The sequence below is a fragment of the Herpailurus yagouaroundi genome, unplaced genomic scaffold, assembly GCF_014898765.1.
Source record: "Herpailurus yagouaroundi ecotype Mexico unplaced genomic scaffold, PumYag 29, whole genome shotgun sequence".
Classification (NCBI taxonomy): Eukaryota; Metazoa; Chordata; class Mammalia; order Carnivora; family Felidae; genus Herpailurus; species Herpailurus yagouaroundi.
In genome coordinates, this window is record NW_024412377.1 from 93,578,639 (window position 1) to 93,602,122 (window position 23,484).

The window sequence follows — 23,484 nt, forward strand, 5'->3', positions numbered from 1 at the left end:
ATATATATATATATATATATATATATATATATATATATATATATCAATTCCACCATGTAGAGTTTGAAAATTTGACAAGTGTACTGTCCTATCCAAGTCACTGGAATAGATGAATCTGAGAATAGGACATGAAATATAAACCCTGTATAGATTTCCATACAGTTCCTTCCAGGTTAATATTACTCCATTAATCCGTGTTCTTGAAATAGTTCTACTTAAGCAATGAAAGACAAGGACCAGGCTAAGACAAATGCTAGAAAATAGTTTTTAAAAGCCCAAAGAGGAGAAAACCGGGACTGAAGAACTAAGGCTGATCAAGGTCCAGAAGGAGCGGGAATAGGTTGGTGCGACAGAATCTCTGAATCTCGCTGCTGCTTAGGACACTTAAGTCTTTGCAGTTAGTGGAAGCAGTGGTTTCATGTCTTTCATTTCTTGCTTCTCTCCTCATGGTCTATGACAACCTCAGAATATTTAAGAAACTGTTCCAATTCTGGGCCCACCAAATAAAAAAAAAGCACTGGTTTGCAAAAGAGTACCAGATGAAAGCCTGAAAAGATTCCCAAACTTACTCTGAAAACATTGTTTGGGGAACATTTCTCAAGGCTTAACTGGGTGAGCTCAGCTTCCAAGCTGAGCTATGGGTGAACTGCCAAGAGTTCTGGATTTGAGGGTCAAAAAAGGGCAAGAAGAGAACAGGACCAGACCTCATGTCTACAGGTGTCCGCTGGACAAATTTGACAAGGACTCCCACTTCCAAACTCCCACCCATGGTCAGAAATCACATGAAGCTATGTGATATTTCAAAGGCTGTAAATAGAGCACTTTGATTCAAGTAACACAGAATACTTGGATATACACGAGAGAGCCTTTGGGGGAATTTCAACTCATAAAATGTATGAGGCAGCTCTCACAGAGGGTGAGACATGGGTTCAATATAAAACATAAATGACTTGGGGCGCCTGGGTGGCGCAGTCGGTTAAGCGTCCGACTTCAGCCAGGTCACGATCTCGCGGTCCGGGAGTTCGAGCCCCGCGTCAGGCTCTGGGCTGATGGCTCAGAGCCTGGAGCCTGCTTCCGATTCTGTGACTCCCTCTCTCTCTGCCCCTCCCCCGTTCATGCTCTGTCTCTCTCTGTCCCAAAAATAAATAAACGTTGAAAAAAAAAAAACATAAATGACTAAATATGAGCAACTTCTAGATCCTTTGGAATTAAAAATAGTACTATATATCACTTGGAACATAAACTCAGAGTTCATGGTAAGGTCTAGGATATGCAACATGACCTTATACCATGATAATTAGACCCTTATCCCCAGTGACCTTTATAGAGACAGAGTCTTTAAATATCTTATTAATCATCATGGTCCTTTCATAAATGGTAGCTTTGACAGCAGTCTTAACTTTTAGATAAGAGGCCTAAAGTCTAGAAAATTTCTAAGGTATTTATTGTACACAATACTGCTCAATTTAATGAGTATATATCTGTAAACTGCTCTAGGCCCAATCAAAAGATCATACCAACAAATTTCCATCAAAGAATATTAATAATAAATAGTAAAAACCCTGTCCTGACTATTTAGCCAACATTAAGAGTTATGTCTTGGGGATTTTATATAGAATTGTACCTCTTGGAATATAACACAAAAAAATGCTAAGTGGACGTATATTAGGCATTCTTTTTATTATTCTTTCTTCAGCTCTATTAAGGTATAATTAACTTAAAATTGTATATATTTAAGGTGTGCAACCTACTGCTTTGATAAACATATACCTTGTGAAACGATTACCACAATTAATCAAAGTAGTTAAATACCTAGCACTTCACATTGTTATCTTTTGTTAGTGTGTGAGAAAGATTAAGATCTACTGTCTTCCAGCATACAATACAGTATTATCAACTATAGTTACCATGCTTTACATTAGATCTTTAGAACTTATTTACCCTGCTTAACTGAAACTTGATATTCTCTGACCTACATCGCCCTGTTTCTATCCCCCTCATTCCCTGGTAACCACCATTCCAATTTCTGTTTCTAATAGTTCAACCTTTAGATCATGCAGCATTTGCGTGTTTGGCTTATTTCACTGTGCATAATGTCATACAGAGTCATCTATGTTGCAAATGATAGGATTTCTTTATTTTTTAAGGCTGAATAATATCTTCTTGTTTAAACACCTCACATTTTCCTTATCCATTTATCTGTTTATGTACACTTAGGTTGTTTCCATATGTTGGCTACTATAAATAATGTGGCAGTGAACAGGGGAACACAAATATCTCTTTGCTATTCTGACTTCATTTCCTCCAGATATATACCCAAAAGTGGGAGTGATGGATCATACAGTAGTTCTATTTTAAGTGGAGGAATCTCCATACTGTTTTCCGTAGCGGCTGTACCAATGTATATTCTGACCAACAGTGTACCAAAGCTCCTTTTTCTCCATGTTTATCACCAACACTTATTATCTTTTGTCTTTTTGATGACAGACATCCTAACAGGTGTGAGGTGATAGCTCATTGTGGTTTTTATTTGCATTTCCCTGATGATTAGCGATGTTGAGTGCCTTTTCATTGGCTATCCGCACGTCTACTTTTGAGAAATGTCTATTTGGTTCTTTGTCCACTTATTTGTTTTGGGTTTTTTTGTTGTTGTTGTTTTCTTGCAATTGACCTGTTTGAGTCCCTTTCATATTCTGGACATTAACCCCTTATTGGATAGATGGCTAAAAATATTTTCTCCCATTCTGTAGACTGCCTTTTTAGTCTGTTGATTGTTTCCTTCACTGGGCAGAAGCTTTTTAGTTTGACGCAACCCACTTGTCTATTTTTGCTTTTGTTTGCCTGTGCTTTAGGAATTATATTTTTAAAAATCACTGCCCAGAGGCACCCAGGTGGCTCAGTTGGTTGAGCGTCCGACTTCGGCTCAGGTCATGATCTCACAGTTTGTGAGTTCGAGCCCCACGTCAGGCTCTGTGTTGACAGCTCAGAACCTGGAGCCTGCTTCAGATTCTGTGTCTCCCTCTCTCTCTGCCACATCTCCACTCATGTTCTCTCTGTGTGTCTTAAAAAAAGAAATAAAACATTGAAAAAATTTAAAAAAAAATCATTGCCCAGACTAATGTCAAGTTAGTCTGTTACAGTTTTCAGGGCTCATGTTTAAGTCTTTAGTCACTTTTGAGTTGACGTCGAATATGGCATGAGATAAGGGTCCAATTTCATTCTTCTGCATGGGGATATCCATTTCTCCCAACACCTTATATCAAAGAGGCTATCCTTTCCCAACTGTGTGTTCTTGGCATCTTTGTCAAAGACCTATTGACTATAAATGCTTGGGTTTATTTCTGGAATCTCTATACTATACTATTGGTATATATGTCTGTTTTTAGGTCAGTACTATATTATACTATAGCTTTGTAGTATATTTTGAAATCAGGTAGTGTGATAGCTTTAGCTTTATTTTTCTTGATTGCTTTAATCTTTATTTGAAGATTACTTTAGCTATGTAGGGTCTTTTGTGGTTCCATATGAATTTTAAGACTTTTGTATTTCTGTAAAAAATCCATTAGAATTTGACAGGAACTACATTGAATCTGTCAATCACCTTGGGTAGTATGGACATTTTAACAATATTAAGTCTTCTATTCCAGGAACACAGGATATTTTTCCATTTATTTGTGCCTTCTTCAAGTTTTTTCACCAATGTTTTATAGTTTTCAGTGCTCAGATCTTTTACTACCTTGGCTAAATATATTCTTAAGTATTTTGATGCTGTTTTTTGATGCTATTTTTTTATTTTTATTTTTTTGTTTGTCCTGTTGATGCTATTTTAAATGGGATTATTTTCTTAATTTCTTTTTCAGATAGTTCATGGTTTGTGTATAGTAACATAGCTAATTTCATGTGTCGATTTTGCATTCTGCATCTTTACTGAATTCATTTATTACTGAACAGTTTTTTGGTGGAATCTTTGGAGTCTTCTACATCATCAGGTGATCATATCATCTGCAAACACAGACAATTTGACTTCTTCCTTTCCAACTTAATGTTTCTTTTTCTTTCTGTCTGTCTTTCTCTCTCTCTCTCTCTCTCTCTCTCTTTTTTTTTCGTCCTGATTGATCTGGGTAGGACTTCTAGTATTATGCTGCATAGCAGTGGTGATAGTGAGCATTCTTTATTGTTCCTGATCTTAGAAGAAAAGCTTTTGGCATTTCAATGTTGTGTATGATACTAGCTATGGGCTTTCCATAATGACTTTTATTATGTTGAGGTAGTTTCCTTCTGTTCCTAGTTTGTTGAGGATTTTTATCATGAAAGGGTTTTGAATCTTATTATCTTGTCAGATGCTTTTTCTGCAAGTACTGAGATAATTATATGATATTTTATTAAGAATTCTTGAATGATACCGTTTAGTACACAGAAAAACTATCTCAGTGTATAATTTAAGGATTAAAATTTTAGACTAAAAATTAAGATCCACCCTTCATGAGAAAATTTGACCACAATACTGAAGTGACAGTGTGTATATCAGGTTCCAAGTTTCCTTTAATTATCTCTACCTTTTTTTTTTTTTAAACAAGAGAAAGTAGGGGGTGCTTAATGATATTCTTGTTAGCTAAATTGACACAAAGTATTAGAATCAACTTGATCTCTGCCTGTTAAGGCTTTTTAAGCACCTTCCACCGTAATCTGGATTTGGTTCAAGCAGATGAACTTCCTTTTTTCTCATAATACAGAGCATAACAGACATATACAATTGAACTAGCTACTTAAAAATCCTTTCTGTGGAGGATGATGTAAAGAAAAACCTTTCATCATACCCACCTACTTGCAGACTAATTTTTTTTCCCCTTTCAAATAAACCTCCCAAGAAGCTTGCCCTGAGTGCCTAACACTCCTGAAGTACATCCATTGACTACCAGAGACAGAATTGGAGGGCAGACTTTAAAGGTCACATAGTTCAGCCACCCTCAGAAACACTCTCACTTCCATGCTTCTACTGGGTTGGGTCACCTTCCCCAGCTCCCAATGGAATGAGACGTTTAATTTACAACAGCCCATTCAGAAACACAGAGCAGGTGCCCATTTGACTTGGTCTCAGTATTTGCGTTTGAGAAAGGGTCCTGGCTGTCTGGTTGACTCCAGAAAAATATTATAGATGATGCAGTTGAGTCATGTGACACATGGTTAAAAAAATAAACAGCCCTCTTGTTGACACAGGACCTACAACTAAGACAGAGGCTTTAGTTCATGTGATGAAATATTTGGCACTGAGGAAATGTCACTAGCTTTGTTTTTCTTAGCATGGAAAACCAATTCATATTTTCATATTAGGCTGACTCTCAACTGTTTCAGCCTTGTGTTATCTCAATAAATTGGACTACTCAAGAGCTGCTTTCTGCACAGCAAAAACAAGTTACAAAAACTTTTTGAAATGAGAGACTTTAGAAGCCATTCTCTATCCTTTCCGTGCTTTCCCTGGTTGCTGGCTTGCTGACCTGGAGCTTTTTACCTGGTGGTCTGATGAGTCATGGCATTAGGGAAAAACAAAAAAAAGAAGAAGAAGAGAAAGATAACAAGGCTATTTGGCTGGTTAAATATAGAAGCAATTAAAAACCTGCTGGGTGGGCTCTTTTCCTGTAAGGCCTGGATGTTGATTTGCAAGACAACAGTGGATTCTCTTCGTGGTACCTACAAATATTCTAGAAAATGTAGTAGGAAAGGGATGTGAAGACAGACTCAGCAGAACGGACAGTCCGTAAATTCTTAGTCTTCAAGTATTTTACAGTCTTTGACAGATCTCCAGGTAGGTTACTTTAAAAAAACAAAATCCAGCTGCAAAATTGACTTGGAAGAACAATCTGGACACAAGCAAGCTTGATCACAATGCTAACTGTGTCCAGTGGTGGGTATTTTGTCTCTTAAACCAGCTCCTCCTGTGTTCCCTCCCTCTCTGTGCTGAGCAGCCACTAACAGCCAACCAAACCAAAGACTTTGGAATCCCTCTATCTCACCTCCCTCATCTACACTCATGGTAAGTTTCTTCTCAAATACTCTTGTCTCCTCCTTTTACTACTGCCACCATACAAATTGAGGGCCTCATCTTCTCACTTTGGGGTCATGACCTGATCTTTGAACTCTCTCCATTCTAGACTATATGCCAGAATGATCTTTCTAAGATCAAGTCCAAATGCACCCCAGCTTAAAAACCTTCTTGATGATGATCACCTCATTAAGATCAAGTTCAGATTTTTAGTGAGGGAGGCATAAAATGGAGGTTTGCAAGCCAACCCAACCTACATTTGGGAGGCATGTAACTTCAGAGTGGAGGTTCTGGAGTGTGGGTGGGAATATTGCTGATCCCTTTACCAGTTGTATGATTTTAGGGAATTAAACTCTCTGAACTAAAGTCATTTCATTTGTAAAATAGGGATAGTAACATCTACTTCACAGAATTGTTGTGGGAATTAAATTAATAATGCAAAATATGCTTGACGTGGAATGTGGCAGATAGCTACTGCTCAATGCTAACAAAATATTATTATTGTTTTTGATCTTGTTTTTACTTTTCTGTTTCTAGTATTTGTTGCTTTTTCCCCAAACCTCCATCTTTTTCAGCCATTTTCAACTGTTGTCTGTACATGAACAATACCCTGTGATTTCCCACCAGTGTTTTTAAGCTTTGCCCAGGAGGATGAGGCAGATTTGATAGAGAAAAGCCTAAAGGAACTACGGATCATTGGAAGGTACTAGACTGTGGGTTGAATGAGGGTGGTGTAACTCAAGAATCCTCCATTAATATACAGAGAGAGATATTGTTCATGTCAAAGTGTAAGACAAATTGGTTCCTTTATTAAGCCAACTGGGAGGAGACAGGTCATACAAAAGCTGATAAAAACTGGTGTTTCAAGAAGAAAAGTTAAGCAAAACTGAGTGTGCAATGAAAAATTCTATACTGTGGGATGCATCGCATTCTGCCAGAGGGGATAGAACCTTGAAAGTGCCACACCAGGTTGGGCAACTCCCTTCTTTCCCTGAATTTCCCTTCTTTGCCTTCTTTGCTGATTCATTTTCATCTTCAATGGTTATTTCAATTATCCCTTTCTCTATTAGCCTCCCCTAACTTCGTCAGTGTTACCTACCCCCTCCAAAGTAAGCAAAATTTCTTGCTTTTTATTAAGCACATACTATGTACACTGTAGTCACTGATTGACTTACTCTAGGTCTTCTATATGAGGTAGTAAGTATTTTGATCATTGTCAGATACACGGTAGCAATCAAGTGAGTATTTGTTAAATGACAGTTCACAAAGCAATTTTTTCCCCCTAATATATGTTTTTGACTTGTCTGAATTTTATTTCCGCTCTTTGAATTTCCCTTAGACACAGGATACTTTGAAAGGAAGAAAATTTTATAGGACCTTTGACTAACAATCTAAAAGACAAAAACAAAAACAAAACAAAATTGTGTAAAGAAACCAGTACTTGAATTCAAGATTAATGGAAAATAGAAATTTAACTGGAAATAATTGGTCACAGGTAGAAGGCACGCTACCACATGAGTAAAGTAGAAACAGATTAGGATAACCCATAGGAAAGCATGTCAGGGTTCTTAGAAAAAATACAGGAAATAGAAAGCTAGTGGTTCTGGCTGACCTGAATGCATAGCGTTCCATTAATTTTTTCAGGCAAATCCTTTCCTGCCTTCTCTGGCTCTTCTTCTTACCAACTGTATCATCTTGAGGAGCTGAGACTCTCTGAATCTCAAATTTCTAATATGTAAAATGGAGTGGGGGAGAGGATGGGAATGACTATTCTGCCCACTTTATGGGATTGGAAACTATGGTTAAACTGGAACTCATTATTGAGATAGTCGCTTTGTGCTTTCAATGGAAAATTAAAAATTACCTAAAATATTGAATGAATGCTTTCTTTATCAAAATTCTAAAGCTATTTACTCTACTAGTCCAATTGAGAAATGCAATTACACAAGTCATTACAGTTTGGATTCGGAGATTAGAATTCATCCTACAAGTAGTTTGCTAGAAGGCACATCACACACAAAATACCAGAATTACAGAACATTTTAAAGTAAAATAAATGGCAGAACTAAATGGATTTATTTATACTCTCACCTTTTGGTGCTTGATGTTGTAAATCTGTAGCTTAATTGAGTGATATTAATATACTGTAAGTGACTTTATAGAAATTTGATTGCTATTATAACTACAATTATAAACAGTAATAGACCAGGTTATAAAGAAATCTTGTGGGACCAACTTTCTTTATAATAGGTGAATAAGAATGACTGGTAATTCACTGGGTATAATTTAGTAATAATGTATAATGGTAACCTGCAAGTAACTGGATTGAAACAGCTTTGACTGGATTGAAACAGCTTTTGCCTCATTTAATATTAGTGATTGAGAAATGTTTCCTGGCTCTGTAATAGATATATGCATGATATTTATTATATTTCTGAAGGTATTTGAGTTATTGTAACATCTTAAACTCTTTGCTCATAATTTTATTTATACCTTTTATTTTCTTTAACCAGGTATATAAAGTTTGTTAAAAAAAGGTAAACTTCCCCTTCCTCTCCTAATGAAATCATATGAGCGAGGACTCCATTTAAAGTTATTTGTAGAAAAAGGTGTGAATGGCTACCTCTATAAATAAGGTTTATGTATATTTTGAAATAGGATATGATGCCTTCAAAAATCACAAGAACCGTCTGGAAATGTTAGGAATTTTTAAACAAGCAACTACTTGTTTTACAAAGTTCCCTCAAATGTCATTCAACCTTTCTTCATCTCTTTATGAAGAAGCATAGCTGCTGTGCAATTTTCTGCAGAGCCCTTCCAGCTAATATTAAATTGTAAGTGCAGAACTAAAATAAATTTGTTTACGTTGTCAGCTTTGGGTACCTGGTGTTTTAAACCCAGAGTTCTAATTGGAAATATGATATCAATATGCTTTCTTTAGGTGCTTGACTGTAATACTTGTTTTATGAAAAAAGAAATAATCATAAAATTATTAGCTCTTTTAATCAACAACCATTTGAATACTCATAAAGATATTTAGATGTCAAGGCAATAAAGCCTATGAAATGAAATGGACCAGATAACTATTTAAAAGAATTCTCAGGTGTCAAGTTTCATAAAAAACATAGTCTAGAAGTGAGGATTAATTTTCTCTCAGATAACATGTTATCTTGTTTTAATGTGATTAAAAATCTCCACTGGGTCTGATGCTAATCTCTCCTCCAAAGGCTTGGATCTTATCAAGCTTAGGAGCTACTTGATACCCTCAAGAGCCAGTATCAGTTTTTATAATCTCTTCTGGGCTAATGAGACAGTGGTTAAGTTTACACAGATTATCACTTGTGGCTGTCTCATCAACTTGACATTATACAGAAGAACTCAACCCTCAAAGAGGCTCAGACAAGTTCACATGGGTAGAAACTGAGAAACCATATTTAGTGATTTGCCTTAAAATGCTTTAGCCTTTTTGGTTTTATTTGTTTATCTTATCTTCTCCTTCTGATGTGTCTAAAATTTATCTTTTTAGCCCAAAGGCTTACATTGTATACAGAGTTCTTGATTTTTTTTTTAATTTTTTTTAACGTTTATTTATTTTTGAGACAGAGAGAGACACAGCATTAACGGGGGAGGAGCAGAGAGAGAGGGAGACACAGAATCGGAAGCAGGCTCCAGGCTCTGAGCCATCAGCCCAGAGCCCGACGTGGGGCTCGAACTCGTAGACTGTGAGATCGTGACCTGAGCTGAAGTCGGACGCTTAACCAACTGAGCCACCCAGGCGCCCCAGAGTTCTTGATTTTTAAATGTATTATTCACCCAACGAACATTTATTGTGTGTTATGTGCCAGTTACCATGCTAGGAGGCTGGGATATCACATATGATCCCTGAATGTTTCTTTCCCCCTTAAATGCTTTCTTTCACTGTGGCTTTCTGTAATAAAACTACTTGTAGGTTATGTCCAAGTCCTCCTGTCACCTTATGTTTGAATATAATACATATTCATCCATCTATTCATTCATTATTCTTTCAACAAATATCATTTGAGTGACTCTATCATCTTTCTAACAATTGGGTGATAGAAAGATGAATTAGTTCTGCCCTCAAGCAACTTATGGTCTAGTGTAGGTGGTAATATACATACTACATGATTGTGAAGATGTCACTCAATAAGGGATAAGGAAGTTCAGATAAAGAAGGAATTACTTCAGTTGACAGGATCAGGGCAGACTCTGGATGAAGAGGCTATAATGGGACCTTACGATTAGTGAGGCTATACACACATGGCAAAAGGAGGATATCCCAGGTAAAGGACAGAAAAACAAAGGCATAGAGCTGGGAGCTCAGAAAGAATTAACACGCAAGAGAAGTGTTCAGTTTGGCTCATTTCAGTTTTGCTGGGTAGGTCAGGGAGAGTGAGGAGATAAAAGAGGAATGTTAAAAGCAGCTAATAGATGCTTGTTGCCAAGGACCACCACAGAATCTTCATATATTTGGAAACCCTTTGATGAGGCAGACTTTGAAATTTAGGGTGCTCTACAACCAACCCACCCCATGATGCTGGTTCTCTAAATTGCCATTCTCTTACATTATCTAGTTGTTCAGGAATTCACAACATTAAACACAATAGATTCCGGGGCCAAATAATCAACAATAGTTGGAAACTTATAACTTAGAAAGACATGTCCTCATTTTGAAATTGAATCCCAGACATGACTTCTGGAATTTCAGGTTTGGTTAGGAACAATTAACTTGGACAAAGTTCACCAAAGTTCACTTCTAGGGAACCTGGAGAAAGTTGGGCATAACTCAGAACCAGCCAATGTGGTGGCCTGCAAACATGCATTCATAGGTATAGACAGACATGCCCCAGTCCCTCAGGTGGAAACCATTTGAAATGCCATGGTATTGAACAGCGTTAGCTAGAAGCCTGGCCAGCTCAGTGCCTTCCACCAGTTCTCTCCCAGTGGTTTTATTTCCATCTGATCCCGAGCTTACTGCAGGGTGCCTATCATGACCACAGAAAATAAGAAGCTTGAAGAAATAGGCGAGCCCAACCTATTGGACTGCCCTCACTATCCAAACCTTTCCTATAAAATTCATGACATATGTGATCACCCCATATTTCCATGTAAATTAGAGCATGAAAGGAGAAGTTTAACTTGCCTGGGCTCCCACTATTGGATTTTTCCAGTTGGCATCAACTTCTGTTCCTAGATGGAATTACAGGAAAAAATAGGAGAGAATATGTCTTACCTTACTTCAACAGGACTGCTTTATTGCATATTATCAATTATGAAGCATTTTGATTCACCCATACAATGCATCCAACTATCACAACTTTGAATTGTGAGTGGTACTTAACTTACAAAAGAATAAAAGCCATGATGACTAATGCTTTTTTAGTGCACTTTCTTGGTTAAAAAAAAAATCTTAAGGAAGTTCAGCATTGCCGCTACTGGGACTTTTCTCTACTATAAAAACTAAAGACGCAAACTTTAGAACCAAATAGATGAGGGGCGCCTGGGTGGCTCAGTCGGTTAAGCGTCCGACTTCAGCCATGTCACGATCTCGCGGTCCGTGAGTTCCAGCCCCGCGTCAGGCTCTGGGCTGATGGCTCAGAGCCTGGAGCCTGTTTCCGATTCTGTGTCTCACTCTCTCTCTGCCCCTCCCCCGTTCATGCTCTGTCTCTCTCTGTCCCAAAAATAAATAAACGTTGAAAAAAAAATTAGAACCAAATAGATGATAAAGAGATTCCTATTTGAATCTGCTTGAATAACTGAGGTGATGCTTTGGTGCTTTGTTTAGAAGCTTTAGACAGAAAGTCATGTGTAATATGGTTTAATGTATATTTATTACATCAACTTAAAACATACCTGAACTCTCTGTCTTCACTTCCCTTCATAGTACCATAAAAAGTTACTTAGGTCCTAAAATGGTGCTCAAAAAAATTTAAAAAGCAGTTTCTATGTCACATGAATAAAATATACAAATGAAGACAATGTATTTTGATGTTGTAAAATAAGTTTGAAAGGCAGGCATCAAAATGAATCTATTTTTAAAGGTCTGCATTTCATACGGAGTGGTAATGTGTGTTTTATTGTTCTTCTGCAAGGTCTAATACAAAGGAATACAATATCCCCCATCCACAAGGCTGCAACAATCCATTAAACTTCAGACATTTTGCTTCCAATTGGAAAGAGGGAAAAGGTTCCTCTTATGTGTTCTAATATATGTTATTTCAATATCTAAGATGTCTACCACTATAAAAACAAAGTATACATTTTTTTTTCCCAAAGGCTTGCCTTCTTAGTTTAAACCATTGAGTTAAAAATAGGGAATAAATACGACAAAGAAAGAAAGGTGTAATCACTGATTTTTTCTTGCAATGTTCCGCAGGAAAGTGGCACCACTGAGTGATATATGCACCCCAGGGCTAGCAGCTGGAGGGCAAAAACCACTTTTTATCCATGATTGACAAATAATACATAATGAGAAGAGAGAGGCAATTCAAGTTTTAAATTTCACTCTTTCTTTGGCTTTTCAGGGCAGCTGGGCACTGCTGTTCTCACTTGGTAACCTTTGAGGTGCTGCCAGGAAAGGGGACCCAAGTGACAATTGTTTCTCTCCTCCTACAATCCCCCAAAGCCTCAATAAATATGTGTGCTTCATTCTTTCAAAGAGGATCCAGCTGCTAACAATGCTGCCATTTCTCCATGGAATGAAAATCCTGGAGGTCTGGAAATGTACTGCATGGTTATAATGACCAGCATAGAGTAAAGCTGAGATTTAAAATCCCTAAAAGTGGCATCCATCAGTGGGGAGTCAGTTGGTAGCTGATAAGTAAGCAGTTGGAGAGACAGTAGAGAGTCTTTAAGAAGAGAAATCAAATCAGAGCTCCGTCACAAGTGAGCTTTATAAAGTAGTGTTGTAGATATTAAACATTTTTATATTTCATAAAATTAAGACATGTTTAATGTAAATAAGTTAGGAAACTCAGGTAAGAAAAAAATCATCAATGAACTAAAAAACTAGAGATAGCTAATTTAACATTTTTGGTCTCTTTTAGAATTCTTTCTACATTTCTGAAACTCTGTCTCTATATTTTGTCTATGTCAATACTCATATCCAGATCTTCATCTCTCTGTAACTATGTCCAAATACATCACATATCCTTATATCCTTGCATACATATCCTTATTTACATCACATGTTCTTATGCACATCCAACAACCTAAGTGTCATCTGATGCTGTCTTCCTAATCCCTCTGCCTTGAACCAAAATTGTTCCCCCCCGCCCCGCCCCGTGTTTCCCATCACAACTACAAATGACAACTGATCAGGTCTAAAATCTTAGATTCAACCTCTACTCCTCTTTTTTTCTCATACTCTGCTCTAATGCATTAGCAATATCTACTGATTCTACCTTACATATTTACTCAGAATCCATCCAGTTCTCCTTTCCTCCATCCCACCACCCTGTCCAACTATCGTCATCTCCTGCATGAATTATTGTGACAACTTCTTAACTGGTCTCTGTGCTATGCATTGGTCTCCTTTCCCTCCAGCACAATGGCAAGGCTAAGATTTAATAAATATAAATTAGACCATTCACTCTTCTGCATTAATGGCTCTAATGGCTTCTCAACATTCAGAGTAAAATCCAGGGTTTATATAAATGGCTTAATGGTCTCTTAACAAGGATGATGTTGGCATTTTGTGCAAAACAGTTTTTCACTGTACTTTTGTATATCTTGGAGATCACAAAATCTTTGGTATAACTTTTTCTACCTAAGTGCCAGTAGAGTCCCAGAGTCTTTGTGATAACCAAAAAATATCTTACCCCAACATTTCCAAGTGCACTTTGAGGGGGCAACTCTTTCTCTGTTCCCGTTGGAGAACCATTATAGCATCCCTACTCACACTTCTCCCTTAATTCATCTCCACCTACTTGCCTTGGCTCATCCTGTCACAGACTTGCTGTTTATTGGGTAGACTAAGAATCTTGCTGTCCAGGTGTCTTGTACTTGCTGTTATCTCTACCTGGAACCTTCTCCCCCAAGTTACCTTAGTTCTTATAGGTCTTTACACAAATGTCATCTTTTCAGGGAGGGCAGCCTTCTCACCCAACACTTCATATCCCCTCTCTCTGCTTTATTTTTGTTCCTCAGCACTTTTTGCTGTTAAACATACTATTTCTTCATTAATCTCAGTCATTGTGGTCTAGTGTTCTGCCTTATTAGAATATAAACTCCAGGAGGCAGAGTCTTGGTCTATTTGTTCATGACTATATCCTCAATCTCCAGAGCATTCCTGGGACATAATAGGCACTCAAGAAATACAGATCACTAAAGATTTAAAAAATAGAATTATTTTTATGTATTGCATATCAGGATAACTTACTAAGTTAATGGTCTTAATCTTTCTTTCTTTTTTTTTTTTTATATTAGGAAACTTTCTGAAAACACAGTGGAAGCTATGAATCCTCTCCCAAAGAAAATGCATATTTGTGTCTATGCACTTGCATGTGAAGAATCCAACAATTTTCTTCCCCCAGAACCTTGGAGACAAGACAATATAATTAACAATTGAGTTGGGTAGATCAGTGACCAGTAAATTACTATCCTTAAAAAAATATTCAGGGAGGAGGGAGACAAGATGGTGGAACAGCATGGAAGTTTTTTGTGTGTCTCGCGTCCATGAAATATAGCCAGACCAAGACTTAACCATCCTGCACACCTAGAAAACTGACCTGAGGATTAGCACAACAATCTGCACAACCTGAACCACAGAATTCAGCAGGTATGTGGCGCAGAGAGGTGAACTTGGGGAGAGAGAAGCCACGAAGGGCAGGGAGCCACTTTTGTGTGTGAAGAGAGGAAAGAGATGGGGTGGGGGTGGGGTGGAGAATACAGGAAAAGCACCCCTCCCCAAAAGCAGCTGGAGAGAAAGTAGAAAATTGGAAATAGCCACAGGGACTAAACTAAAAAGGGAGAAAGAAGAAAGGAGAGGGTTTATATTCTATTTAGACTGTAAACAAGGGGAGTGCAGAGTCTGTAACTCTGCAGCTCAATACCTGGCGGTGTTCTGGTGGGAAGGGCGAATCCCCAGGAACAGAGTGGGGTCCCAGAGGTTATCAGGCCACATGGGGAAAAGTGGTTCCACTGCTGGAAGGACACTTGGTACAGACTGTTGAGGCCACTTGGTCCCAGCAGACCCCAGAGAATGGCCACATGCGCTGGTGCTAGAACAAGGTCGTTAAGAGTGAAGTCTGGTGTCAGATGTGTTGTGATTTTCCAAAATCCCTGAAATGCTGCTGCTACACTATCTCACGAACTGTTTCTAGGGCGGGCTGGCACCTGGACACAGGCTCTGGGCATTGGCAGGAGCATGGTCCCGCAAGTGTTCCTGGGTGTGGCCAGCATTCAGCCATTGCTCAGTGAGACCCTCCACAGAGGGGTAGAACGGGTCAAAGCTACAGTTCCTCAGAAGTAAGGGACGGGGAAAAACAGCTGCATCTGAGATAAAACTCAGGAGAGAGGTACCACCGGGGCTTGGTCACGGACAGTGTAAAAGCGGGGAGTGGATGAAAGCTGAAGACAAAGGGTGGGTGCGTGATCGCTGATCAGGGAGAACAGAGTTCCAATACTAGAGACTGGGTAGCTGGGTGATGCCATTTTCACAGCTCCCGCACAAACTCACTCGCACCTACAAGTGCCACAACAACCCACCCCAGTAGGCTAGCAGCGCCATCTAGTGGAGAACGAAGCCCTTACCCTAAGTCCTGCCCAATTGGGCCAACCTTGCTCTTCAAGAACACAAGTCTCACCACCTCCTTAGTTTATGGACTATAAAGCGCTTCATAGTCTGACTTCTAGGGGAAAACGAAGTAATTTCAGTCATATTTCAGTCTGTTAGCAGGTCCATCTATTCAATTTTCTTTCTTTTTTTTCCCTGTTTTTCACTTCTTTTTCTTGAATACAGAAAGAGAAAAAATTCATTTTTATTTTCAATTTTTATCAAAAATATTTTTCTTTAACTTTTGACTATATTTTTTACTTTTGTGCAAATTTTTTCAAGTTCTATTTTACTTCCACCATTTTATTTTAGTCTACTTCAGTGTATTCACTTTTTCAAAATTTCAAACTATTTCCTTTTTTTCCTCTTTTTCATTTCTTTTCTTTTTCTTGAATACAGAAAGAGAAAAAATTCATTTTGATTTTCAATTTTTATTAAAAATATTTTTATTTTTTTGTACTATATTCTTTGGTGTAATTTTTTTCAAATTCTATTTTACTTCCATCATTTCATTTTAGTCTACTTCAGTGTATTCATTTTTTCAAACTTTCAATTTCCTTCTTTTATCTTTCTTTTCCCTCTAATCTATCAAACCACTTTCAACACCCAGACCAAAACACACCTAGGATCTAGCACTATTTATTCATTTTTATTGTGTGTGTGTTAAATTTTTTAATATTCATATTTTTTTATTTTAATTTTTTAATTTTAATTTTTTCTACCTCATTAACTCCTTTTCTCCCTTCAAAATGATGAAATTAAGGAATTCACCCCAAAAGAAAGAGCAGGAAGAAATGACAGCCAGGGACTTAACCAACACAGATACAAACAAGATGTCTGAACCAGAATTTAGAATCACAATAACCAGAATTTAAAATCACTCCAGCTAGTAAGCTGGAGTTGAAAATAGATTAGAATCCCTTTCTGCGGAGATAAAAAGAAGTAAAAACTAGTTAGGATGAAATAAAAAATGTTATAACTGAACTGCAATCATGGGTGGATGCCATGGCAGTAAGGATGAATGAGGCAGAACAGAGAATCAGCGATATAGAGGACAAACTTATGGAGAATAATGAAGCAGAAAAAAAAAGGGAGATTAAGGCAAAAGACCACGATTTAAGAATTAGAGAAAGCATGAGTCATTAAAAAGGAACAACATCAAAAAAAAAGGAACAACATCAGAATCATAGGGGTCCTAGAAGAAGAGAGAGAAATACGGGTTGAAGGGTTATGTGAGCAAATCATAGTGGAAAACTTTCCTAACCTAGGGAAAGACACAGACATCAAAATCTAGGAAACACAGAGGACTCCCATTAGGTTCCACAAAAACTGACCATCAACAAGGCATATCATAGTCAAATTCACAAAATATTCAGGCAAGGAGAGAATCATGAAAGCAGCAAGTGAAAAAAGTCCTTAACCTACAAGGGAAGTCAGATCAGGTTTGCATCAGATGCATCCATGGATACTTGGCAGGCCAGAAAGGAGTGGCAGGATATATTCAATGTACCGAATCAGAAAAATATGCAGCCAAGAATTCTTTATACAGCAAGGCTGTTCATTCAAAATAAAAGGAGAGATAAAAAGTTTCCCAAACAAAAATAAAGGAGTTTGTGACCACTAAACCAGCCCTGCAAGAAATTTTAAGGGGGACTCTCTGAGGGGAAGAAAGATGAAAATATAAATGAATACATACATATATACATACATACATACATACATAAACAAACAAACAAACAAACACAAAAAGCAACAAAGACTAAAAAGGAACAGAGAACACCACCAGAAACTCCAACTCTACAAGCAACATAATGGCAATAAATTCGTATCTTTCAGTACTTACTCTAAAAGTCAAAGGACTCAATGCTCCAATTTAAAGACATAGGGTAACAGAATGGATAAGAAAACAAGATCCATCTATATGCTGTTTACAAGAGACCCACTTTAGACCTAAAGACACCTTCAGATTGAAAGTAAGGGGATGGAGAACCATCTACCATGCTAATGGACAACAAAAGAAAGCTGGCGTAGCCATACTTATGTCAGATAATCTACACTAAAATAAAGACTGTATCATGAGATGCAGAAGGGCATTATATCATAATCAAGGGGTCTATCCACCAAGAAGACCTAACAATTGTAAACATTTATGCACCAAACGTGGTAGCACCCAAATATATAAATCAGTGAATCACAAACATAAAAAAACTCATTGATACTAATACCATAAGAGTAGGAGACTTCAACACCCTACTCACAGCAATGGACAGATCATCTAATCAAAAATCAACTAGGAAACAATGGCTTTGAATGACACACTGGACCAGATGGACTTAACATATATGTTTTATAACATTTCATCCTAAAGCAGCAGAATATGCATTCTTCTCCAGTGCACATGGAACATTCTCCAGAATAGAGCACATACTGGGACACAAATAAGCCCTCAGCAAGTACAAAAATATCGAGATCATACCATGCATATTTTCAGATCACAATGCTATGAAACTTGAAATCAACCACAAGAAAAAACTTGGAAAGGTAACAAAAACTTGGAGACTGAAGAACATCCTACTAAAAAATGAATGGGCTATCCAAGAAGTTAAGGAAGAAATTAATAGTATATGGGAGTCAATTAAAATGATAACACCACAACCCAAAACCTCTGGGACACAGCAAAGGCAGTCATAAGAGGAAAGTTTATAGTAACCCAGGCCTTCCTAAAGAAGAAGAAGAAAGATCTCAGATACACAACCTAACCTAATGCCTTAACAAGCTGGCAAAGAACAGCAAATAAAACCCCAAACCAGCAGAAGGCAGGAAATAATAAAGATCAGAGCAGAAATTAATGCTACCAAAACCAAAAAAACAGTAGAACAGATCAATGAAACCAGAATCTGGTTCTTTGAAAGAATGAACAAAACTGATAAACCACTAGCCAGTTTGATCAAAAAGAAAAAGGAAAGGACCCAACTAAATAAAGTCAAGAATGAAAGAGGAGAGATCACAAGAAATACAGCAGAAATAAAAACAATAATAAGAGAATATTATGAGCAATTATATGCCAATAAAATGGGAAATCTGGAAGAAATGGACAAATTCCTAGAAACATACACACTACCAAAACGGAAACAGGAAGAAATAGAAAATTTGAATGGACTCAAAACCAGTAAGAAAATCAAATTAATACTCAAAAGTCTGCCAAAAAAACAAGAGTCCAGGGTCAGATGGCTTTCCAGGAGAATTCTACCAAACATTTAAGGAAGAGTTAACACCCATTCTCTTGAAGCTGTTCCAAAAAATAGAAATGGAAGAAAAACCTCCAAACTCATTCTATGAAGCCAGCATTACCTTGATCCCAAAACTAGACAGAGACCCCACTAAAAAGGAGAACTATAGACCAATTTCCCTGATGAACATGGATGCAAAAATCCTCAACAAGATATTAGCCAACCGGATCCAACAATACATTAAAAAAATTATTCACCATGACCAAGCGGGATTTATACCTGGGATGCAGGTCTGGTTCAATAGCCACAAAACAATTAATGTGATTCCTCACATCAATAAAAGAAAGGACAAGAACCATATTATCCTCTCAATTGATGCAGAGAAAGCATTCAATAAAATACAGCATCCTTTCTTGATAAAAACCCTCAAGAAAGTAGGGATAGAAGGAGCATACCTCCAGATCATAGAAGCCTTATATGAACGACCCAATGCTAGTGTCATCCTCAAGGGGGAAAAACTGACAGCTTTCCCCTTAAGGTCAGGAACAAGACAGGGATGTCCACTCTCGCCACTGTTATTCAACATAGTATGGGAAGTCTTAGCCTCTGCAATCAGACAACACAAAGAAATAAAAGGCATCCAAATCGGCCAGGAGAACCAGAAGAACTTTCACTCTTCGCAGATGACATGATACTCTATATGGAAAACCCAAAAGATCCCACCAAAAAACTGCTAGAACTGATTCCTGAATTCAGCAAAGTTTCAGGATATAAAATCAATGCACAGAAATCAGTTGCACTCCTATACACCAACAATGAGCAATAGAAAGAAAAATCAAAGAATCGATCCCATTAACAATTGCACCAAAAACCATAAAATACCTAGGAATAAACATAATGAAAGTGGTGAAAAATCTAACACTGAAAACTAAAGAAAGCTAGTGAAAAAAATTGAAGCAGGCACACACACACACAAAATGGAAAAAGATTCCATGCTCCTGGATAGGAATAACAATTATTGTTAAAATGTTGATACTACCCAAAGCAAACTACATATTGAATGCAATCCCTATAAAAATAACACCAGCATTCTCCACAGAGCTAGAAAAAATAATCTTAAAATTTGTATGGAACTAGAAAAGACCCCGAATAGCCAAAGCAATCTTGAAAAAGAAAACCAAAGCAGGAGGCATCACAATCCTGGACTTCAAGCTATACAACAAAGCTGTAATCATCAAGACAGTATGGTACTGGCACAAGAACAGACACTCAGATCCATGGAACAGAATAGAGAACCCAGAAATGGACCCACAAACATATGGCCAACTAATCTTTGACAAAGCCGGAAAGAATATCCAATGGAATAAAGACAGTCTCTTCAGCAAGAAGAGGGAAAACAGGACAGAGACATGCAGAAGAATGAACTTGGACCACTTTCTTACACCATACACAAAAATAAACTCAAAATGGATGAAAGACCTCAATGTAAGACAGGAAGCCATCAAAATCCTCAAGGAGAAAGCAGGCAAAAACCTCTTTGATCTTGGCTGCAGGAACTTCTTACTCAACATGTCTCTGGAGGCAAGGGAAACAAAAGGAAAAATGAACTACTGGGACCTCATCAAAAGAAAAAGCTTCTGCATAGTGAAGGAAACAATCAGCAAAACTAAAAAGCAACTGACAGAATGGGAGAAGATATTTTCAAATGACACATCAAATAAAGGGTTAGTATCCAAAATCTATAAGGAACTTATCAAACTCAACATCCAAGAAATAAATAATTCAGTGAAGAAATGGGCAAAAGACATGAATAGATACTTCTCCAAAGAAGATATCCAGATGGCCAACTGACACATGAAACAATGCTCCACATCAGTCATGATCAGGAAAATACAAATCAAAACTGCAATGAGATACCACCTTACACCTGTCAGAATGACTAACATTAACAACTCAGGCAACAGCAGATGTTGGCGAGGATGCTGAGAAAGAGGCTCTCTTTTGCATTGTTGGTGGCAATGCAAGCTGGTGCAGCCACTCTGGAAAACAGTATGGAGGTTCCTCAAAAAACTAAAAATAGAACTATCCTACAACCCAGCAATTGCACTACTAGGTATCTATCCAAGTGATACAGGTATGCTATTTCAAAGGGGCACATACACCCCAGTGTTTATAGCAGCACTATCAACAATAGCCAAAGTATGGAAAGAGCCCAAATGTCTATCAATGGATGAATGGATAAAGAAGATTTGGTATATGTAAACAATGGAGTATTACTCAGTGATCAAAAAGAATGAAATCTTGCCATTTGCACCAACATGGATAGAACTGGAGGGTATTATGCTAAGTGAAATTAGTCAGAGAAAGACAAAAATCATATGACTTCACTCATATGAGGACTTTAAGAGACAAAACAGATGAACATAAGGGAAGGGAAACAAAAATAATATAAAAACAGGGAGGGGGACAAAACAGAAGAGACTCATAAATATGGAGAACAAACTGAGGGTTACTGGAGGGGTTGTGGGAGGAGGGTGGGCTAAATGGCCAAGGGGCATTAAGGAATCTACTCCTGAAATCATTGTTGCCCTATATGCTAACTAATTTGGATGTAAATTTAAAAACAAACAAACAAAATATTCAGGGACGAGCTTTACTCTGGAAACCAAGAGGGAGGACTTAAGTCAGGTCTTTTCCCGTTCTGCATGTGTTCTAGCGGCCTGGAGGAAAGATTTAACTACATACACATCAAATTCACAGAGACAGAAATCAAGAAGGGAGAATTCCCAAATAAAATCCCAAAAGACTTTGACGGTTGAAACAATGGGCCAAATATAAACATGCTGAGATTTAATGGGCATAAATTAGAAGCCCAAAAATCCAACTGTGGAAGCACATGATGGTGAAGATGAGCTTTAAGAAAACTTGGGCGTTCCAGTTGACTGCAATCACAATGTGAGTCAACAGAGATTTGAAGCTGACAAAACAACTAATTAAATTTTGAGGCTGCATAAATAAAGTTATAGTAATGATATGATTCAATACAGTTCTGCTATGTTTTGTTGGACCAGACAATACCTGTAAAGCTATGTCTAGTTTGGGTTGCCAAAAATCTTGATGGAATGTAACAAACCAGAGAAGAATTAACTAGCAGTTGTGAGGGCGTTACTAACCAGAAACCTTAGGTATTTCACCTGAAGAATAGAAGACTTTGAAGTAACAAGGTCATAGTCCTTTAATAAAGGCTTTCTCCTGTGATTCTTGTTATTCCAGAGGGGAAATGAAGGACCAGTGGGGGAAAGTTATAGTAACTTTCAGGTCATCTTTCCTTACGCATGAGAGACAATGCTTGTGCAGCACAAACTGTGAGAATTAAAATGGGCTTGCCCTCATTGGAGAGCTGAAGATTTTAGAAATCAACTTGGTAGGAATGTCACAGAAGTAATTAAAGCACTGGATTGTATTGTCCTTGTTTAGATCCATTCCGGCCCTGAGTCTGTCACCTTCCCTGCATTTTATCCCCAGCGCACCCCCCCGCCACCCCCCGCCTTGTGGGACACCAGTAGGTAGCTTCACTGGCAGGGTCTGAATGTGAAATCCTGTGGTTCAAATGACAGTTTTCTTTCTGTGTATAGAATTTCCCTGTATTTCCATTAACATTCCTGAATGTAACAAGTGGCTTCACTTCAGCTTAAGGTTTTCTGCATGAAGAGGGTGAGTTACTCTTTCAAAGATGATTGAGAAAATTTCTTTCACCAGGCCATCGTTAAACTGGGCATAAAGCTCTGGGAACAGAAGATGAATCTTGGGGATTTCTTTTTCTGAAAGAAAAAGGATCATCATTTCTAGTAGGAATTGCAAGTGTAAATGTATAGCATCCAACAGATATTACAAATCAGTATAGCCCGCCAGGTATAGGACAGCAGTGAATGGTGGGCAGCCTGTGCCTCATTAAAAATGGACAGGTATTACCAACTCCAGCCAACTTTGTCACGTGGTAGGGCAGACTCAGTGTTGCTAGATTTTCCCATTTGTAAGAAAACCTATGAATCCAGATTTTTACATGAAATCATCTGATTTAAATTTTTTTATGTTTATTTATTTTTGAGAGAGAGAGTGACAGAGTGTGAACGGGGGAAGGGGAGAGAGAGAGAGGAGACACAGGATCTGAAGCAGACTCCAGGCTCTGAGCTGTCAACACAGAGCCCGTCGCGGGGCTTGAACCCATGGACAAAGAGATTATGACCTGAGCTGAAGTCAGACCTTAGCTGACTGAACCACTCAGGTTCCCCAAATCTCCTGATTTTAAATGCTGGAAAATAATTCAAATTAAAAACTAAATCATGAAAAGAAACAAACATTGTGCTAGCAAAATACACATGTATTTTAGAGACGCCTGGGTGGCTCAGTTGGTTGAGCGT